This window comes from Urtica dioica, chromosome 8 (genome assembly GCF_054948205.1).
Source record: "Urtica dioica subsp. dioica isolate 48M chromosome 8, U.dioica_male_clone48M_v1_H2, whole genome shotgun sequence".
Taxonomy (NCBI): domain Eukaryota; kingdom Viridiplantae; phylum Streptophyta; class Magnoliopsida; order Rosales; family Urticaceae; genus Urtica; species Urtica dioica.
This window is the reverse complement of record NC_142763.1, coordinates 49,027,367-49,043,427: the sequence shown is the minus strand read 5'-3', so window position 1 is coordinate 49,043,427 and position 16,061 is coordinate 49,027,367. Positions and strand designations below refer to the sequence as shown.

The 16,061-nt window shown below is 41.3% G+C and overlaps 1 pseudogene across 1 annotated transcript; it reads right to left on the bottom strand.

The window, feature by feature from the left end:
• Positions 1-296: 296 nt before the first annotated feature.
• On the bottom strand, positions 297-15,483 carry LOC149389984 (PH, RCC1 and FYVE domains-containing protein 1-like; annotated as a pseudogene). The gene is made up of 11 exons (XR_016300687.1): positions 15,328-15,483; positions 14,933-15,019; positions 14,666-14,755; positions 14,454-14,540; positions 14,239-14,343; positions 13,736-14,145; positions 13,101-13,195; positions 1,631-3,113; positions 1,421-1,567; positions 875-1,314; positions 297-655 (listed from the first exon to the last, which is right to left on the bottom strand). The product of XR_016300687.1 is annotated as a PH, RCC1 and FYVE domains-containing protein 1-like (transcript).
• Between the last annotated feature and the right edge of the window lie 578 nt (positions 15,484-16,061).

The window sequence follows — 16,061 nt, the reverse complement described above, 5'->3', positions numbered from 1 at the left end:
TAGGGTGATTCTTATTTATTGGGTGCACTGGGTGGAACGTCCTTTGTTCTGTTGCTGAATGTCACAAGAGGATAGGTTAAGAAGGGAGTACACTCATTTAGTTAGTTGGTTTAATATTATATACCACAGAAGAGGACTAACCCTTTCGAAAGGTCAGGTGGCTCTTGTACTCATTTTCATTATCAGTACCAATTCCCTTCCCTTTTCCAGTTATACAATACTATGCCATATTTTTTCTAAGTGCAGGACAAAAATTATTAACTTTTTTTTTTTTTTTTTATATATATCACGAGTTTTGGAAATGGGCAAGCCTGAGCCGATGTCAACTATATAACCTAAAAGTAAAAAAATTAGAATCGAGTAAATACTTAAATCTCTAAATCAAAACATCTTATTTATCTACTTTGTTTGTCCAGTAATAAGTAACTCGCACTTAAGGAAGATAGAGAATCCTCCTATAATTACCAAAACAAAGTTCATTAACTAGGCCTAGGTGGACAACTCCGCCGGAGAGTTTGTTCCTGTCGGCGCTGGTGCAGTGGGACCTTCTGTGTGACCAACGCTTGGCTTTTGCGGCATAGTATACGACTTTAGAAGCCTGTCTTTGTTTGTGTTCCACCACTCTTCGGCTTGTTGCTCGCTAAACCTTCTTTTACTGTCCAAAAAAAAAATTCAGATGTCGTAATTGCCAAGTGTAAGTGTAGAGTTCCATCTCATAATCAATGGATTGACTAATAGGCTTTTAAGTCTATGCATGTCTCTTCGTTTTTCTGATGTGGGATCCTTTAACTGTTATGGTCAAAACTGATTTAGGAGTAAAAAACTTTTGTGATTCGAGTCTTTTTATTCCTTCTTCTTTCTCTAATAAAATTACCTGAATTTGACACGCCTGAAGACCTTTGTGCTGTTCTGAAGTAGAATGAGAGTGACGTACACTCCGGGCTCGAACTGTTCGATAACTTCTTTTCCCTTTTCATTCCTTGGGGTTGTTGAGCTGTCCTCTAAGCTCAGATGGCCGTCGTCATCTCTGGTACTAGACGCAGACGGCGAGTCCGGATTGTGATGATGATGACTATGGCCGCTGGAATGACCCGAATTCGAATGATCTCCTGACCCATGGGACTGCATTATATGAGGTTTCTTGGAGTGCAAAGATATATTTCGGTGGTGGCGATCTACGCCTGCTTCGAAGGACGAGCTTTCGGATGTGTCGTGGCCGGTCGTGTCAAGAAAATCTTCGGCTCGGTCGTACAATGATCTCAAGATTTCGGCATTTGAATCTTCTGGGGGCATCTTTTCTGCTACGGTCTTCAGCTTAATTGACAAAAGAAAAATAGAACAGTTATTGGCCAAAAGGTTGAAACTGACATCGGCGCTGTCAAAATGGACCACTTGTTTTTGTAGTTCTGAAAGTTCAAACCTGTGCTGAGAAAGACTTGACAAGCTCATTAGCTATTCTGTATTTTATGGACTGCCCGTCGGCGAATATCGTGGCGGATCGCGCCTCTTTCCGTAGCTTTTGCATCTCCGCTTCTTGAGTGTCGCATTTCTGCCTCAAGCTCTTAACCTGTCCTGAGAAAAAAAATGATCAGAAATCATAGAGATTGAGATAGTGAAAGTGAGTTCCTACCTGTGTGTGCAACTTTGCTAGCTCTTGCGTCAATAGATCGTTGGACTTCTTGATGTTGTCCATGACGCTCTTGGAGAACATGGAAGTGGCTGACCTCGGCGGGCTCTGCCTCCGCGTGAAAGGAGTGGGGTGCCTGGAGCTCACGTGTTGCCGCGGCGATGTCGGCGTGCCGGGTGGCCCCCTCATGTGCTGGGCCCGACCAGATGGGGCATAGTCGGACCGGGCCGCTCTAGACCGGGCCTGATCAGCCATCGGGGAAAGCAGAATCTTGGAGGATCTCGCCTCGCCCCGGGTCGAGTAGTCCCGAGAGTCGACAGAGCGGCGCGGAATCGTGATCCTGCGGTTGTAGGCTGCCACGCTGGTTCCGGGCTCGGCGGCCTTGAGCTTCACGTAGCAGGCATCGCAGACGCGGTGGGGCTTCTCGGGTGTGGGTGCCAGCGCGGCCCGGAAGGCCTTCTTCGAGCTGCACGCATGGCAGTGGACCAGGCCGCAGTTGTAGCAGTTGTGCCTCTTCCGGGTGAACCCAAACGCCTGCCGACACCCGGAGCAGACTGACTGGTCGGCCCCAGAGACCCACTTGTGAATGCAGATGCTCGTCATGAAATTCGACCCACAAGAGATGTTCTTCACATTTCGGTCCTTGAGGGCCTCCACCAGGGTCGGGGCCTTGCGGTCGTCTGTGTCGCCATGGCCGAGCCGCCCATTCCCGCCTTTGCCCCACGTGAAGACCTCGCTCCGGGAGGTCAGCACCGCCACGTGGCTCGCGCCGCAAGAAATCTCCTCCACGAACTCCCCGACCAGCCTGTCCTGCACCAGACACGGCGACTTCCCGTCGGTGCTGGGATTCCCGAGCTGCCCGTGGACTGTGCTACCCATGGTGAAGACGTGGCCGGACGCCGTGAGCGCGATCGTCATCGTGTTTCCGCAGCCGAGCTGCTGGAAGTTGTAGTCAAGGAGCGAGGCGACGCAGATGGGGGCGAGGTAGGTGTCCTTGTTCCCGTGGCCCAGGCGGTACCTGTCGCCGTCGCCCTAGGTGAAGAGCTTCCTTGAGGAAACGCTGCTCCCGGGCTGGGCCGCGATCTCCACGATCGCGGCCGTGTGCCAAACCCCGCATGCAACTTTCACCGTCTTCAGTCCGCTCAGCAGCTGGATCTCCTTGGGGGCTGAGATGCTCAGGCGGTCCCCGTGCCCCAGAGCCCCGAACGTGCCATCCCCAAAAGTGAATAGTTTCCCATTCGACGTCGACAATGCGGTGTGCCAGGCACCGCACGCCACGGACAACACCTGGAGCCCGTCAAAGGGGCCATTCAGCCGCTTCGGGATCCAGTGGCTAATGTCTGTCCCGTGGCCGAGGAGCCCCGCGTTGTGGGCCCCGTCGCCCCACGTGAACAAGTCCCGGTAGTTGTGACCGTGCAGGAGTGGTACTCCCCGCACGCCACCGAGTCTATGTTGTTGATCGCCAGAAAATCGACCAGGTGGGTGTTGTCAATGGTGCCCACAAGAAGAGTTGTAATCTTTATTTTGAACATTTGATGTAATAAAGTCTCATGAAGACTCTTGCTTGTAATTGCCTATTCATTCATTAATAAAGTTGAAACGTTCATTCAATCTTCCTTGTCTGAAGCTTTATGATAAAACCATAGTCTTTTAGTCCATAAACAAACTTAACAACTTACGAAGAGACAAATGTAGATTTGCATGAACAAACTCTTCGTAGTTTGCTTAAAACGATATATTCGCAATCTTAGGGTCAAAGGACTATTGACCTCAGTATGATTGTTAGAAGAATCTATGATGTCTGGTTATGAGGCATTGAGAGTTGGAGACTCTATAGTTCTTCTAGGTATCTTCCGAAGGTACTGAATTGACCAGTGCACTTCTAGAGACAATATAAGAACAAACCATTTAACCTCTTATGTCTCGAAGTCACTATGTATGAATTGCATCATGCTTACCTTAATCCTGAAATGAGACATGCCATTTCACACCTTAGTATTCTCATTTGAGAAAGTCAAAGTTCGGACTCACTATGTGATTCCGAACAAGGCCTATTGGTGAAGTACTAAGTTGTGAGTCTGTCATGAGTAACTTTGTGAAGTTCTCATAGATATGGAATTCATGTACAAGATTGCTGAAATGCAATGTATGTCACCTCATGCTTTGTTCCTTGGAGTGTGAATAAATGAACTGGCCAGTGTCCAAATTGAGTCCTGACTCTTTTGGATGAAACAATGTGACTTGTTAGCTCCTCGTCAATACATTGTTTCTAACTTATTCACAAGCGACAAAGGAGTTGAGGAAATAACAGCTAGAAGGGTAAAATGGTAATTTAGTAAATCCCGACTAGCTGATGACATTCATGAAGGGTAAACATAGATAATATTCAGTGGATCCGCTCATCATAATTAGGTCGAATTCTTGAGTAGAAAATAAATTCATTTGAACCGAGAGATTTTCAGTGTCAGCTCTTTAGTGGAGTCAGTTGGCATTAAGCTAAACTTGGAAAAGGTTTGTGAACTTTTGAGTCCAAGTGTTTAGCTAAAGCTTTGTTCATTTGGGTCCATGAGGTCACTGTCACGAATCACATCGATAGGAATAGTTAAACTGGAAGCTAAGCCAAAACAAGAACGAAAATAGTTAAAAGGGTATTTTTGTCTTTTGAGACAAAGGATGAAATGAATGTCAATAAATTTTTTTGACAAGGTCATTTTGTGACATGTTTCACTCGGCCATGACTTGATCATTGGGCCTTGTGAATTAATTTCATTTCATAAGAATTTTATTGAAAATTCTTAATGGGCCTTTTTCATGTTCTCATGAATAAATGAAGAAGCTTCTAGAAGCTCCTTCTAGAGACATGTTGGGCGCCCAACATACCTAAGGAAAGAGAGTTTATTTTGTGCATAAATGTATTTAGATACTTGCCAAAAGAAAAAGAGGAAACAAATTTCCCACACATGCATGGGGAATTTCGGCCAAGAGAGTAATAGGCAAGCCAAGGAACAAAAAAGGAAACAAATCCTAGCCTTCTAGAAGGCTGCCTTGGGCGCCTAAGAGGAATGGGAAATAAGGGTTATTTTGCTCATGAATATGTGATATTCTATAGAAGAGGAAACTACCTTATTGAAGGTGAGACCTCTCCTATAAATAGGAGCCTCATTTCCTCACAATTCATTCATCCAAGTTTAAGAGATTTGAGAGACTCTCTCTCTAGAACTTGGCCGAAGTCCTCTTCTCTCTCTCTCTAGTTTATTTTCGGTTTTCTCTTGTCTTGGCACCTAGGTCCTCACTCGACCTAGTCTTTAGCTCTGCGACTTTGAGACTCGTTCTTAAGTCGTAGTGTTTAAAAGTGCCCACTCACTGATTCCTTCTTTTCGAGTGATTTAGTGATAGAAACTTTCGTGGTTGATCGAGGTGCCGAGGAAAGAAAGAGAGACGTGCTGCGAGGGGAGACGAGCGTTGCAACTTTCCAAAAGCTTCTACAAGGTTCAAGCTTCAAGAAAGGTTAGTAACTTCCATAGCTCATATTAGTTTTTATTTACATGCATATGCTCTTGTCTAGGTTAGTAAAAACTAGTTTTACTTAAAAAGAAAATTTTTAAAATTCTGCCGCTTAACGAAGCGTTAAACTTTTTCTTAAACCCTAGATCGATTCCAACAAATGGTATCAGAGCTATGGTCAAAGGAATGCATGTGCATGTTTTTAAATTATGAGCTTGAAAATCGTTTTCGAAAGTTTACTAATTTTGTGACAAGTTAGAATTGTAATCTTAGATTTTTTTTAATTTATTGCTCATGCCTTTAAATTAAAAACCATGTTGATTTTCTACGAGTTTGGGATGATGTTAAAACACATTAGAATCAGTTCTAAAAGTTTTTAATTTTTTATATTGAAAAACGTGTTTTAAAGGTTTGAGAATTTTCGAGTAAAATTTTGTGACTAGTTTTGTTATCTTGCTAGTTTCTTATTTTTACTTGAATCGTTTTATGCTTGTTGTTATTTCTTTTATGCCTTGTTATTACCTTGCTAATAAAACACAAATAAAAGCTTTAAACAACATCTTAAAACGTTCCGTTACACTTGATTCTTTTTCGCACCTAAGTAGGACCAAGCTTTAATTTATTTCTTTTTCTTCGAGCTGGAGTAAAACCGCATTAAAAGTGGCATAACTCTCTGCTCAGAAATCGAAATTTAATGATTCTTGAATCAAATTAAAGCTCTGTCTGTCCTCTGTCCAATACCACCGGTTTCGGCTCAAAAGGACATCGGAGCCGCCAGTTATGGCGATTTTACTCCGAGGTGCGCGGCTGTCTGAAACTCCAGTTTTTTAGAAATCCGGATTTTCAAACCCCACTACCATGAGTTATAAAACTCTAATGAGAAAACTTTCTTGAGCAAAAATGTTTTTCATATGATTATAAACATGATGTGTAAAGATTAAAAGTTTTGATTTTTGAAAGATTAATTGAAATTGAATTTTTACAAAACTAGTTTGAATTTTGAAAAACCGTTTTCACTTTCAAACTTGAAAATATTTTGTCATCCAAATCAAATAAGTTTTCAAAATGTTTTCAAAACTATATCTATATCACATATGTTCAAAATCTATATGCTCTTGAAATTTTGAGTGGGAGGTCTCCTTGTAGACAAGCCGAAAAATAAAAAGATGTGTAATCTCAAACTTTCAAGTGTTCGAGTGAGTTGAAGTTCACACTTCCCTCACGCACTTTCCCGAAATAGAAAATAGGAAAAGATCGAGTATGTACCTTGTGCCTTTATGCACTAATACTACTCTGAACATGTCGATCTAGGATTCTCTTCTAGTTGTCCGCTCTGTCGCTCTCTAACTAGGAAATTTGTTTCCGAACTTATAAGAGTCGATGAACCAACTCCAAAAACTAAGTGGGAGGGTTATACTCGTTGTTTGTAACCCGCGATCCCCAACACTAGTGAAAGATGCAATAACGTGGGACTAAGAGCCGCTCTTGCGACCCTCACTTAAATGTGAGTACTCCAAGGCGTTATTGCTTCGATCATTGCTCAATGAGCTACGTCCGAGAGTGATGCAATGATGGCAAGGCCTCCCCTTGGGTGATTGTTTTTCAAAGCTGATCTTTTGGACTAAGTGGTTGGTTGCACACTTAGGCTCAATCCCTAGTATCCTTCCTTAAGGCTCTGCGAAAGGATGTGAGTGATCAAACCAATTTACAAGGTGGCTAGTCAAAATAGATGTATTGACATCTTGGCTTAGCATTAATGATGTGTCATTTACTTATAAATGGAGATTTTTTGCGGCCTTCTCTTGAGGGAGTAAATTATCGTTTGGTTTATAACACCTTTGGGTTTTACAAAAGTCTTAATGAAACTTAAATCTTAAACCAAAGACTAATCATAAACTTGTTTCAACTTATATAGGCAATATGTCTCTCAACCCCCTCTCAATCTTTCTTTCCTCGAACAAACTCGAAAACGAAAACTACGTAGATTCGAAACGTAACCTCGACATAATACCTACCGTTAACAAGCACAAATGGGTACTCACCACCCCGTGTCCTCCTCTGACGAATGATGATTCAACTCAAGAGGACAATGACGCCTTAGCGGCCTGGCTTCGATCCGATGAGATTGTGAGGTGCTATATCTTGGCATCTATGAACAATATGCTGAAAGAGCAACATCGTGACTTCGAGACTGCCGCTGACATGCTCTACAATCTCCTTGAGATGTTTGGAGGGCAAAGGCGTCAAACAAGGCTACAAGCAGTCCGACAGTTTATGAACTGTCATATGCAGGCTAGGACTCCTGTTGGAGACTTCATGATACTGATCATTAGTTTTCTGAATAAAATGGAAATCCTAGGATCTGAGACTGATGGGAAGAATATCATAGATATGATCTTAGAAACTCTCCCCGCATCTCTTGATACCTCCAAGATGAACTACTCCATAAACAAGCTAGAGTACACTGTTACCAAGCTTATGGAGGAACTTCACACTGCTGTAGGTCTCACTAAGAAAAAGAGGAATCAAGGAGAGGCACATGCTACTGAGCAAAAGGCCTCCGCCTCTGGAACTGTGAAGATACCTTACAAGGCCGATAAAAGGAACTGTCCTGCCAATCTCAAAGCAAAGGAACATAGTATTGTACTAGTTACCGAAGCATGCTTAGTAGCTGATAATGTATCAACGTGGATTCTTGACTCCGCTGCTACTAACCATATTTGTTGTTCCTTGAATGGTTTCAAGAAAACCAAAAGCTTAGAGGAAGGCGAGTTCTGTTTCAAATGGGGTGATGGGAGCCTGGTGTCTGCGAAGGCTGTGGGATCCGTGACGCTGTCTTTTGAAGACCGCACTTTAAACTTGAATAATGTTTATTTTGTTCCTACCTTTGGGAAGAACTTAATATCTGTTGCTCGTCTTCTAGAGCAAGATTATTGTTTAAAGTTCATTAAGAATGGAATTCGTATTTCGTTTCCTGATAATTCTTTTGTCACTGATGCATGTATGAAGAATGCTCTTTTCTACATCTATCCCACTAAACCTTCTCTTTTAGACACCGAAATAGATGACGATCTAATTAGGGAGCCAAAGAGGATCAAACTTTCTGAATCCTCCGATCTAACAAAATCAACATACCTCTGGCACTTAAGACTTGGTCATATCAGTCTAGATAGGATTAAGAGACTTGTGAGGGATGGTCCACTCCAAGCCTCTGCAATAGGCTCACTACCTACTTGTGAATCCTGTATAGAAGGAAAAATGACTAAGCGACCTTTCTCCGATAAGGGTCGAAGAGCCACTGAGTTGCTGGAACTAATACATTCTGATGTATGTGGTCCGCTCAACCAACAGGCACGTGGAGGATACGAATACTTCGTTACCTTCACTGATGATTACTCAAGATATGGGTTTGTCTATTTGCTTAAACACAAATCCGAGACCTTTAACGTATTTAAGGTCTTTAGGGCTTTAGTGGAAAAGCAAACTGGCAAAGTGATCAAAACCCTTCGATCTGATCGAGGTGGTGAGTATATGTCTGGAGACTTCGATGACTTTCTTAAAGAAGAAGGTATTGCTTCTCAGCTTACCGCACCTGGCACACCTCAACAAAACGGAGTGTCAGAGAGAAGAAACCGAACTCTTATGGAGATGGTTAGATCGATGATAAGTTACTCATCACTCCCGCTTTCCTTTTGGGGATATGCCCTCGAAACAGCCGCCTACATTCTGAACCAAGTTCCGTCCAAAACGGTTCCTGGTACTCCGTATGAAAGATGGACTGGCCGTAAAGTTAGTTTGGGCCGCATCCGAATTTGGGGTTGCCCTGCACACGTGCTGAGGCAAAAGACTAGCAAGTTGGCTAGTAGGTCAGAATTGTGCCTGTTTGTGGGATATCCGAAGGAAACCAAAGGTTTCACTTTCTATAGTCCCGAGGACGATAAGACGTTCGTTAGCACGAATGCTCGTTTCCTCGAGGAGGACTTTATGAAAGATGCGAAACCTAGAAGCAAAATTGTGCTTGAAGAAAAGTTGGGTGAGGAAGCTTCTACCTCATCTGTAAGAACTGTTCTTGCCCCAACTGAAACACAACCTAACTCATCAGAATCTCGTCAAGTAGTACTTCGACGTAGTGGGAGGGCTACTCAAAAGCCTGACAGGTACATGTCTTATGGAGACTCTCTTGTAGCCGTCTCCGACATGGATGACCCTGTTTCCTATAGCCAAGCGATGGCATGTTCTGAATCAAACCTTTGGCTTGACGCCATGAAAGTTGAAATGCACTCAATGTATGTCAACAAAGTCTGCAAACTTGTAGACCTTCCTGAAGGGATTAAACCCGTAGGGTGTAAGTGGATATACAAGAAGAAAAGGGGTCCTGATGGGAACGTCGAGACGTTCAAAGCACGACTTGTGGCAAAGGGTTATACCCAACAAGAAGGGATTGACTATGAAGAAACCTTCTCGCCAGTCGCGATGCTTAAATCCATCCGCATACTCCTATCCATAGCTGCAGCTCTCGACTATGAGATCTGGCAAATGGATGTCAAGACAGCCTTTCTGAATGGCAATCTTGACGAGCGCATTTACATGGCTCAACCAGACGGTTTCGTGGATAAAGGTCAAGAGACCAAGGTTTGTGAGTTGCTTAAATCCATTTATGGACTAAAGCAAGCATCTAGGTCATGGAATATTAGATTCGATGAAACTGTAAAGAGCTTCGGCTTTGAACAGTCAATAGATGAGCCTTGTGTTTACAAGTTAATACACGAAGGCAAAGTTGTGTTTCTGGTACTATATGTCGATGATATACTACTCATTGGTAATGACGTGGGTAAGTTATCTGAGGTTAAGGTCTGGCTAGCAAAGCAATTCGATATGAAGGATCTAGGAGAAGCCGCGTACATTCTGGGGATCCAAATCTTTCGAGATAGGAAAAACCGGACCCTGTCGCTCTCTCAAGCATCTTATATTGATAAGGTGATGGATCGCTTCTCGATGCAAGACTGCAAGAGGGGTCAAACACCCTTTAGGCATGGAGTTTCACTCTCTAAGGACCAGTCTCCCAAGACTGCACAAGAGATTGAAGACATGAGGAAAATTCCTTACGCCTCTGCCGTAGGAAGCCTTATGTATGCTATGCTTTGCACTAGACCTGACATCTGTTTCGCCGTTGGCGTAGTTAGCCGTTTCCAATCCAACCCTGGACCCGAGCACTGGATTGCTGTTAAGCATGTTCTTAAGTATCTTCGAAGAACTAGGAACTTGATGCTTACATACTCAGGTACTGACCTGACTATGACGGGATATACCGACTCCGATTTTCAAGCGGATAAGGATTCCAGGAAATCCACATCAGGATCTGTGTTCATCCTTAATGGTGGAGCTGTTGTGTGGAGAAGTATTAAGCAATCTTGCATTGCTGACTCCACAATGGAAGCAGAATATGTGGCTGCTTGTGAAGCATCCAAAGAGGCTGTATGGCTTAGAAAATTCCTTAAGTATTTGGAAATTGTTCCAAACGTCGACGAGCCCATGACCCTTTATTGTGATAATAGTGGGGCTGTCGCTAACTCAAAGGAACCTAGAAGCCATAAGCGCTCTAAACATATTGAGAGGAAATACCATTTGATTCGAGAGATCGCGCAACGCGGAGACGTGGAGGTGAAGTAGATCTCTGGAAGATCCATTCACCAAGGCCCTAGCGAACAAGGTCTTCGACCAACATCGTGAGGGATTAGGCATGAAAGACTACACACATCTTCTTTGAGTCAAGTGGGAGTTTGTTGTCAATGGTGCCCACAAGAAGAGTTGTAATCTTTATTTTGAACATTTGATGTAATAAAGTCTCATGAAGACTCTTGCTTGTAATTGCCTATTCATTCATTAATAAAGTTGAAACGTTCATTCAATCTTCCTTGTCTGAAGCTTTATGATAAAACCATAGTCTTTTAGTCCATAAACAAACTTAACAACTTACGAAGAGACAAATGTAGATTTGCATGAACAAACTCTTCGTAGTTTGCTTAAAACGATATATTCGCAATCTTAGGGTCAAAGGACTATTGACCTCAGTATGATTGTTAGAAGAATCTATGATGTCTGGTTATGAGGCATTGAGAGTTGGAGACTCTATAGTTCTTCTAGGTATCTTCCGAAGGTACTGAATTGACCAGTGCACTTCTAGAGACAATATAAGAACAAACCATTTAACCTCTTATGTCTCGAAGTCACTATGTATGAATTGCATCATGCTTACCTTAATCCTGAAATGAGACATGCCATTTCACACCTTAGTATTCTCATTTGAGAAAGTCAAAGTTCGGACTCACTATGTGATTCCGAACAAGGCCTATTGGTGAAGTACTAAGTTGTGAGTCTGTCATGAGTAACTTTGTGAAGTTCTCATAGATATGGAATTCATGTACAAGATTGCTGAAATGCAATGTATGTCACCTCATGCTTTGTTCCTTGGAGTGTGAATAAATGAACTGGTCAGTGTCCAAATTGAGTCCTGACTCTTTTGGATGAAACAATGTGACTTGTTAGCTCCTCGTCAATACATTGTTTCTAACTTATTCACAAGCGACAAAGGAGTTGAGGAAATAACAGCTAGAAGGGTAAAATGGTAATTTAGTAAATCCCGACTAGCTGATGACATTCATGAAGGGTAAACATAGATAATATTCAGTGGATCCGCTCATCATAATTAGGTCGAATTCTTGAGTAGAAAATAAATTCATTTGAACCGAGAGATTTTCAGTGTCAGCTCTTTAGTGGAGTCAGTTGGCATTAAGCTAAACTTGGAAAAGGTTTGTGAACTTTTGAGTCCAAGTGTTTAGCTAAAGCTTTGTTCATTTGGGTCCATGAGGTCACTGTCACGAATCACATCGATAGGAATAGTTAAACTGGAAACTAAGCCAAAACAAGAACGAAAATAGTTAAAAGGGTATTTTTGTCTTTTGAGACAAAGGATGAAATGAATGTCAATAAATTTTTTTGACAAGGTCATTTTGTGACATGTTTCACTCGGCCATGACTTGATCATTGGGCCTTGTGAATTAATTTCATTTCATAAGAATTTTATTGAAAATTCTTAATGGGCCTTTTTCATGTTCTCATGAATAAATGAAGAAGCTTCTAGAAGCTCCTTCTAGAGACATGTTGGGCGCCCAACATACCTAAGGAAAGAGAGTTTATTTTGTGCATAAATGTATTTAGATACTTGCCAAAAGAAAAAGAGGAAACAAATTTCCCACACATGCATGGGGAATTTCGGCCAAGAGAGTAATAGGCAAGCCAAGGAACAAAAAAGGAAACAAATCCTAGCCTTCTAGAAGGCTGCCTTGGGCGCCTAAGAGGAATGGGAAATAAGGGTTATTTTGCTCATGAATATGTGATATTCTATAGAAGAGGAAACTACCTTATTGAAGGTGAGACCTCTCCTATAAATAGGAGCCTCATTTCCTCACAATTCATTCATCCAAGTTTAAGAGATTTGAGAGACTCTCTCTCTAGAACTTGGCCGAAGTCCTCTTCTCTCTCTCTCTAGTTTATTTTCGGTTTTCTCTTGTCTTGGCACCTAGGTCCTCACTCGACCTAGTCTTTAGCTCTGCGACTTTGAGACTCGTTCTTAAGTCGTAGTGTTTAAAAGTGCCCACTCACTGATTCCTTCTTTTCGAGTGATTTAGTGATAGAAACTTTCGTGGTTGCTCGAGGTGCCGAGGAAAGAAAGAGAGACGTGCTGCGAGGGGAGACGAGCGTTGCAACTTTCCAAAAGCTTCTACAAGGTTCAAGCTTCAAGAAAGGTTAGTAACTTCCATAGCTCATATTAGTTTTTATTTACATGCATATGCTCTTGTCTAGGTTAGTAAAAACTAGTTTTACTTAAAAAGAAAATTTTTAAAATTCCGCCGCTTAACGAAGCGTTAAACTTTTTCTTAAACCCTAGATCGATTCCAACAGTGGGGCCGGCTGAAGTCCCTGTCCACTCCGTGCCCCAGCCTTCCCCCGGATTCCTCCCCCCACATGAATACCTCGCCTTGCCTCGTCACAAGCGCAACATGCCTTAGAAATACAAAATAATAATAATAATAATAATAATTGTTAGAAAACAATGTCGGTCAAGCAAATAAAATGCCCAAAACAAGAACATACAAAAATATATATGGAACACCTAAATTGAGAAGAAGAAACTCGACCAGGTGGATGAGATGATCTCTCTAAATTTAGAAACAAAAACAGAAAATTAGAAAAATGGTCAACGTTTGTTAAATATTAGGTAAATAACCTTAAGTAATAATTTGACCTAATATATAGAAGTGACTATTTATCTAAGATTTACATCTGTAAATACATAAAAGATAGTTATTTACCTAAAATTAATAAAACGTCAGTTATTTAGCAATGTTAAACGTTTAAGATGGTTATTTTTCTGATTGACCCATTTAAAAATAAGTTATTAAAAGCCATTGCCACATTCATAATTTGTCACACACAGGGCCTTATGGGCCTGACCAAGCTCATTAAGGTCACCAAAAAGCTAAACATCTAATCATATGAAAATTCACATTATTTTAAGTCAAACTTTGGCCGATATATATTTACCTTACACCGCAGGCAATCTGATGAACATCGAGGACTACGTTCGATTCTAAGGCTCTCGGGGTTAGTACGTCAGCTTTTATGGGAATGGAGCAAGCTGAGGCGTCGGGGAAATTTCCGTCGAGCCAAACCTCTCCCCAGAGATAAACATCACCGAGGGATTCGATGTCATCCGGTCCGGACCCTCCGCTCGAGCAGCTGGGAGTGCTTGAAACGCTAATCTGATAACCATCGCCGGTGCTTGTTCTTAGTTGCATGCTTGGGCGGTCTGAAGCCGCATCTGAGCTCACAAAATTCAATGGAGATTCACGCGGATACAAGTCAAAGGATAATCTTCCATTGGCAACACTAGAAAATTCAAAGGACGATCTCAGGGGACTGCCGATCGGAACAGCGTCGCTACCGTCTGGGTGCTAAAAGTGACGTGCGTCCGAATATATCGAAAAGTTACCATTTCAATCGCCAGAGTTAAAAAATAAATATATCGAACTGCATTAGAGGCTCACTTCTGAAAAATCGCTCTTACTACGCCGACTGCACTGTTGTCCTGAAGGGATTAGCTCCTTAAGCCCTGAAAACCACAAGTCTGCCTCAGCTTTGTCCTTGCATATCTATAGAACACCAAAAAATAGAAATAAACATCAATGTTTCGAGATTTTCGTGAAGGTGAAGTGAAAAGTGGTAAAGGAAAATGATAAAACCAAAGCAAAATTTCGGTTACCAAATCAAGGGACCGTTCGCCGTTGTTGTAAAGAAGAGAAAACGATAAGTAGTCCTTTTCCGGACGCAAAAATCTTCTAAATACAGCCTGAATAAAAAAATATAAAACCAAGGAATTATCATATATTTTACATTGATTTTTAGACAGACTATAATTTGCTCTCTTTATTTTTCCTATGAATATGATAAACATGGGTATGAATTTGACTCAACGGTTCTTTGTCCAAGAACAATTCGTGAAACCGTAGATAATTTCAGATGCCTTTCTTCCCCGCGAGAGAACCAAAGAATTGATGTTTCATCCTGTTAGCAAAAAAACTAAACTGAAATCATGCTCAAGAACCTGGTATAAATCAAATTATAATAAAACAAACAAAAAAAATCTGAAGCTAGAGGGAAATATATATATATATATATATATATATATATATATATATATATATATATATATATATATATTATTTCAACCCAGTTGATTACCGCAGAAATTCTAAACCGGCAAAACTTGGGCTTCCCTTTCCTGTTATACTTGATCAATTGAGTACCTTTCTTCAAAGCAACAATTACCTATACAAAAAGAAAAAAAAAATAGAAATGAAGAATAACATGACGGTAATTTTGCAGATCCATAATTTTCTTCAGAAACCGAAATAACAGAATAATAACCAGATCGGTTAACTGAATTTCCGCGAAATCAAAGTGCAACATCCTAATATTAGAACTATTTATTTGAATTGAATCAAAACAATTGTTGACAGAAAAACAAAAAGTTCTTCCGAGTTGTATGAACATAAAACAAGATATCACATGCAAACAAAAGCCTCGCAGTCAATATTATCCGAATAATGATTAGAGAGAGTGACAAAGAGACTGACTTGTTCAACGTCACGGTCGGGATTAGTATTAGCATAGCCAGAAGGATCTGCCATTCCATACTGTGAAACGAGATACAGTCCCGATCTTCATAGATGCTTTCCTCTTCTCATTAAATTACCACTTTTTCTCTCTTTTACGAATCTTTACGACGGACGATCAATTTTCTAGAGAGATTAAGAAAAAAGAATGAAATGTTTGGGGAGAGAGAGAGAGAGAGAGAGAGAGAGAGAGAGAGAGAGAGAGAGAGAGATATGTGAGGGTGGTAGTGAGATGAGGAATGAAATGAAACATTCCCGCGCTTTTTGCTCTCTTTCATTCCACGTGTCAACGAACGAGAAACGGGAAAATAAGAAATGAGAGACGAGGAATCTGAGGGAACGAAAATGTTTTTTCGTCAAATTTAAATGGCAAATAAATTTCTGCCCTATAAATTTTAAATGGCTACTATAGCTCCGCTGTTTATTTATTTGGTGCCAAATAAAATTATTTAAATCAAAGACCATGGGTGGTCTGGTCTCTTCTCTTCTCTTCTTTGCCTCTTTTCTCGGCTATGTAGATGTTGTATTCTATGACTATAGTTGTCATTATACCTGTGTAGAACTGACTAAATTAGGGAAATATATAGTTTTTAACAATGGTTTAATAGCGTGATTTCAGATCTCAACAAACCGTTGCATAAAGCCTTGACTTTTTTTATAGCGGCCAAGCATGTTCATCGGGTAAAGGGATCATC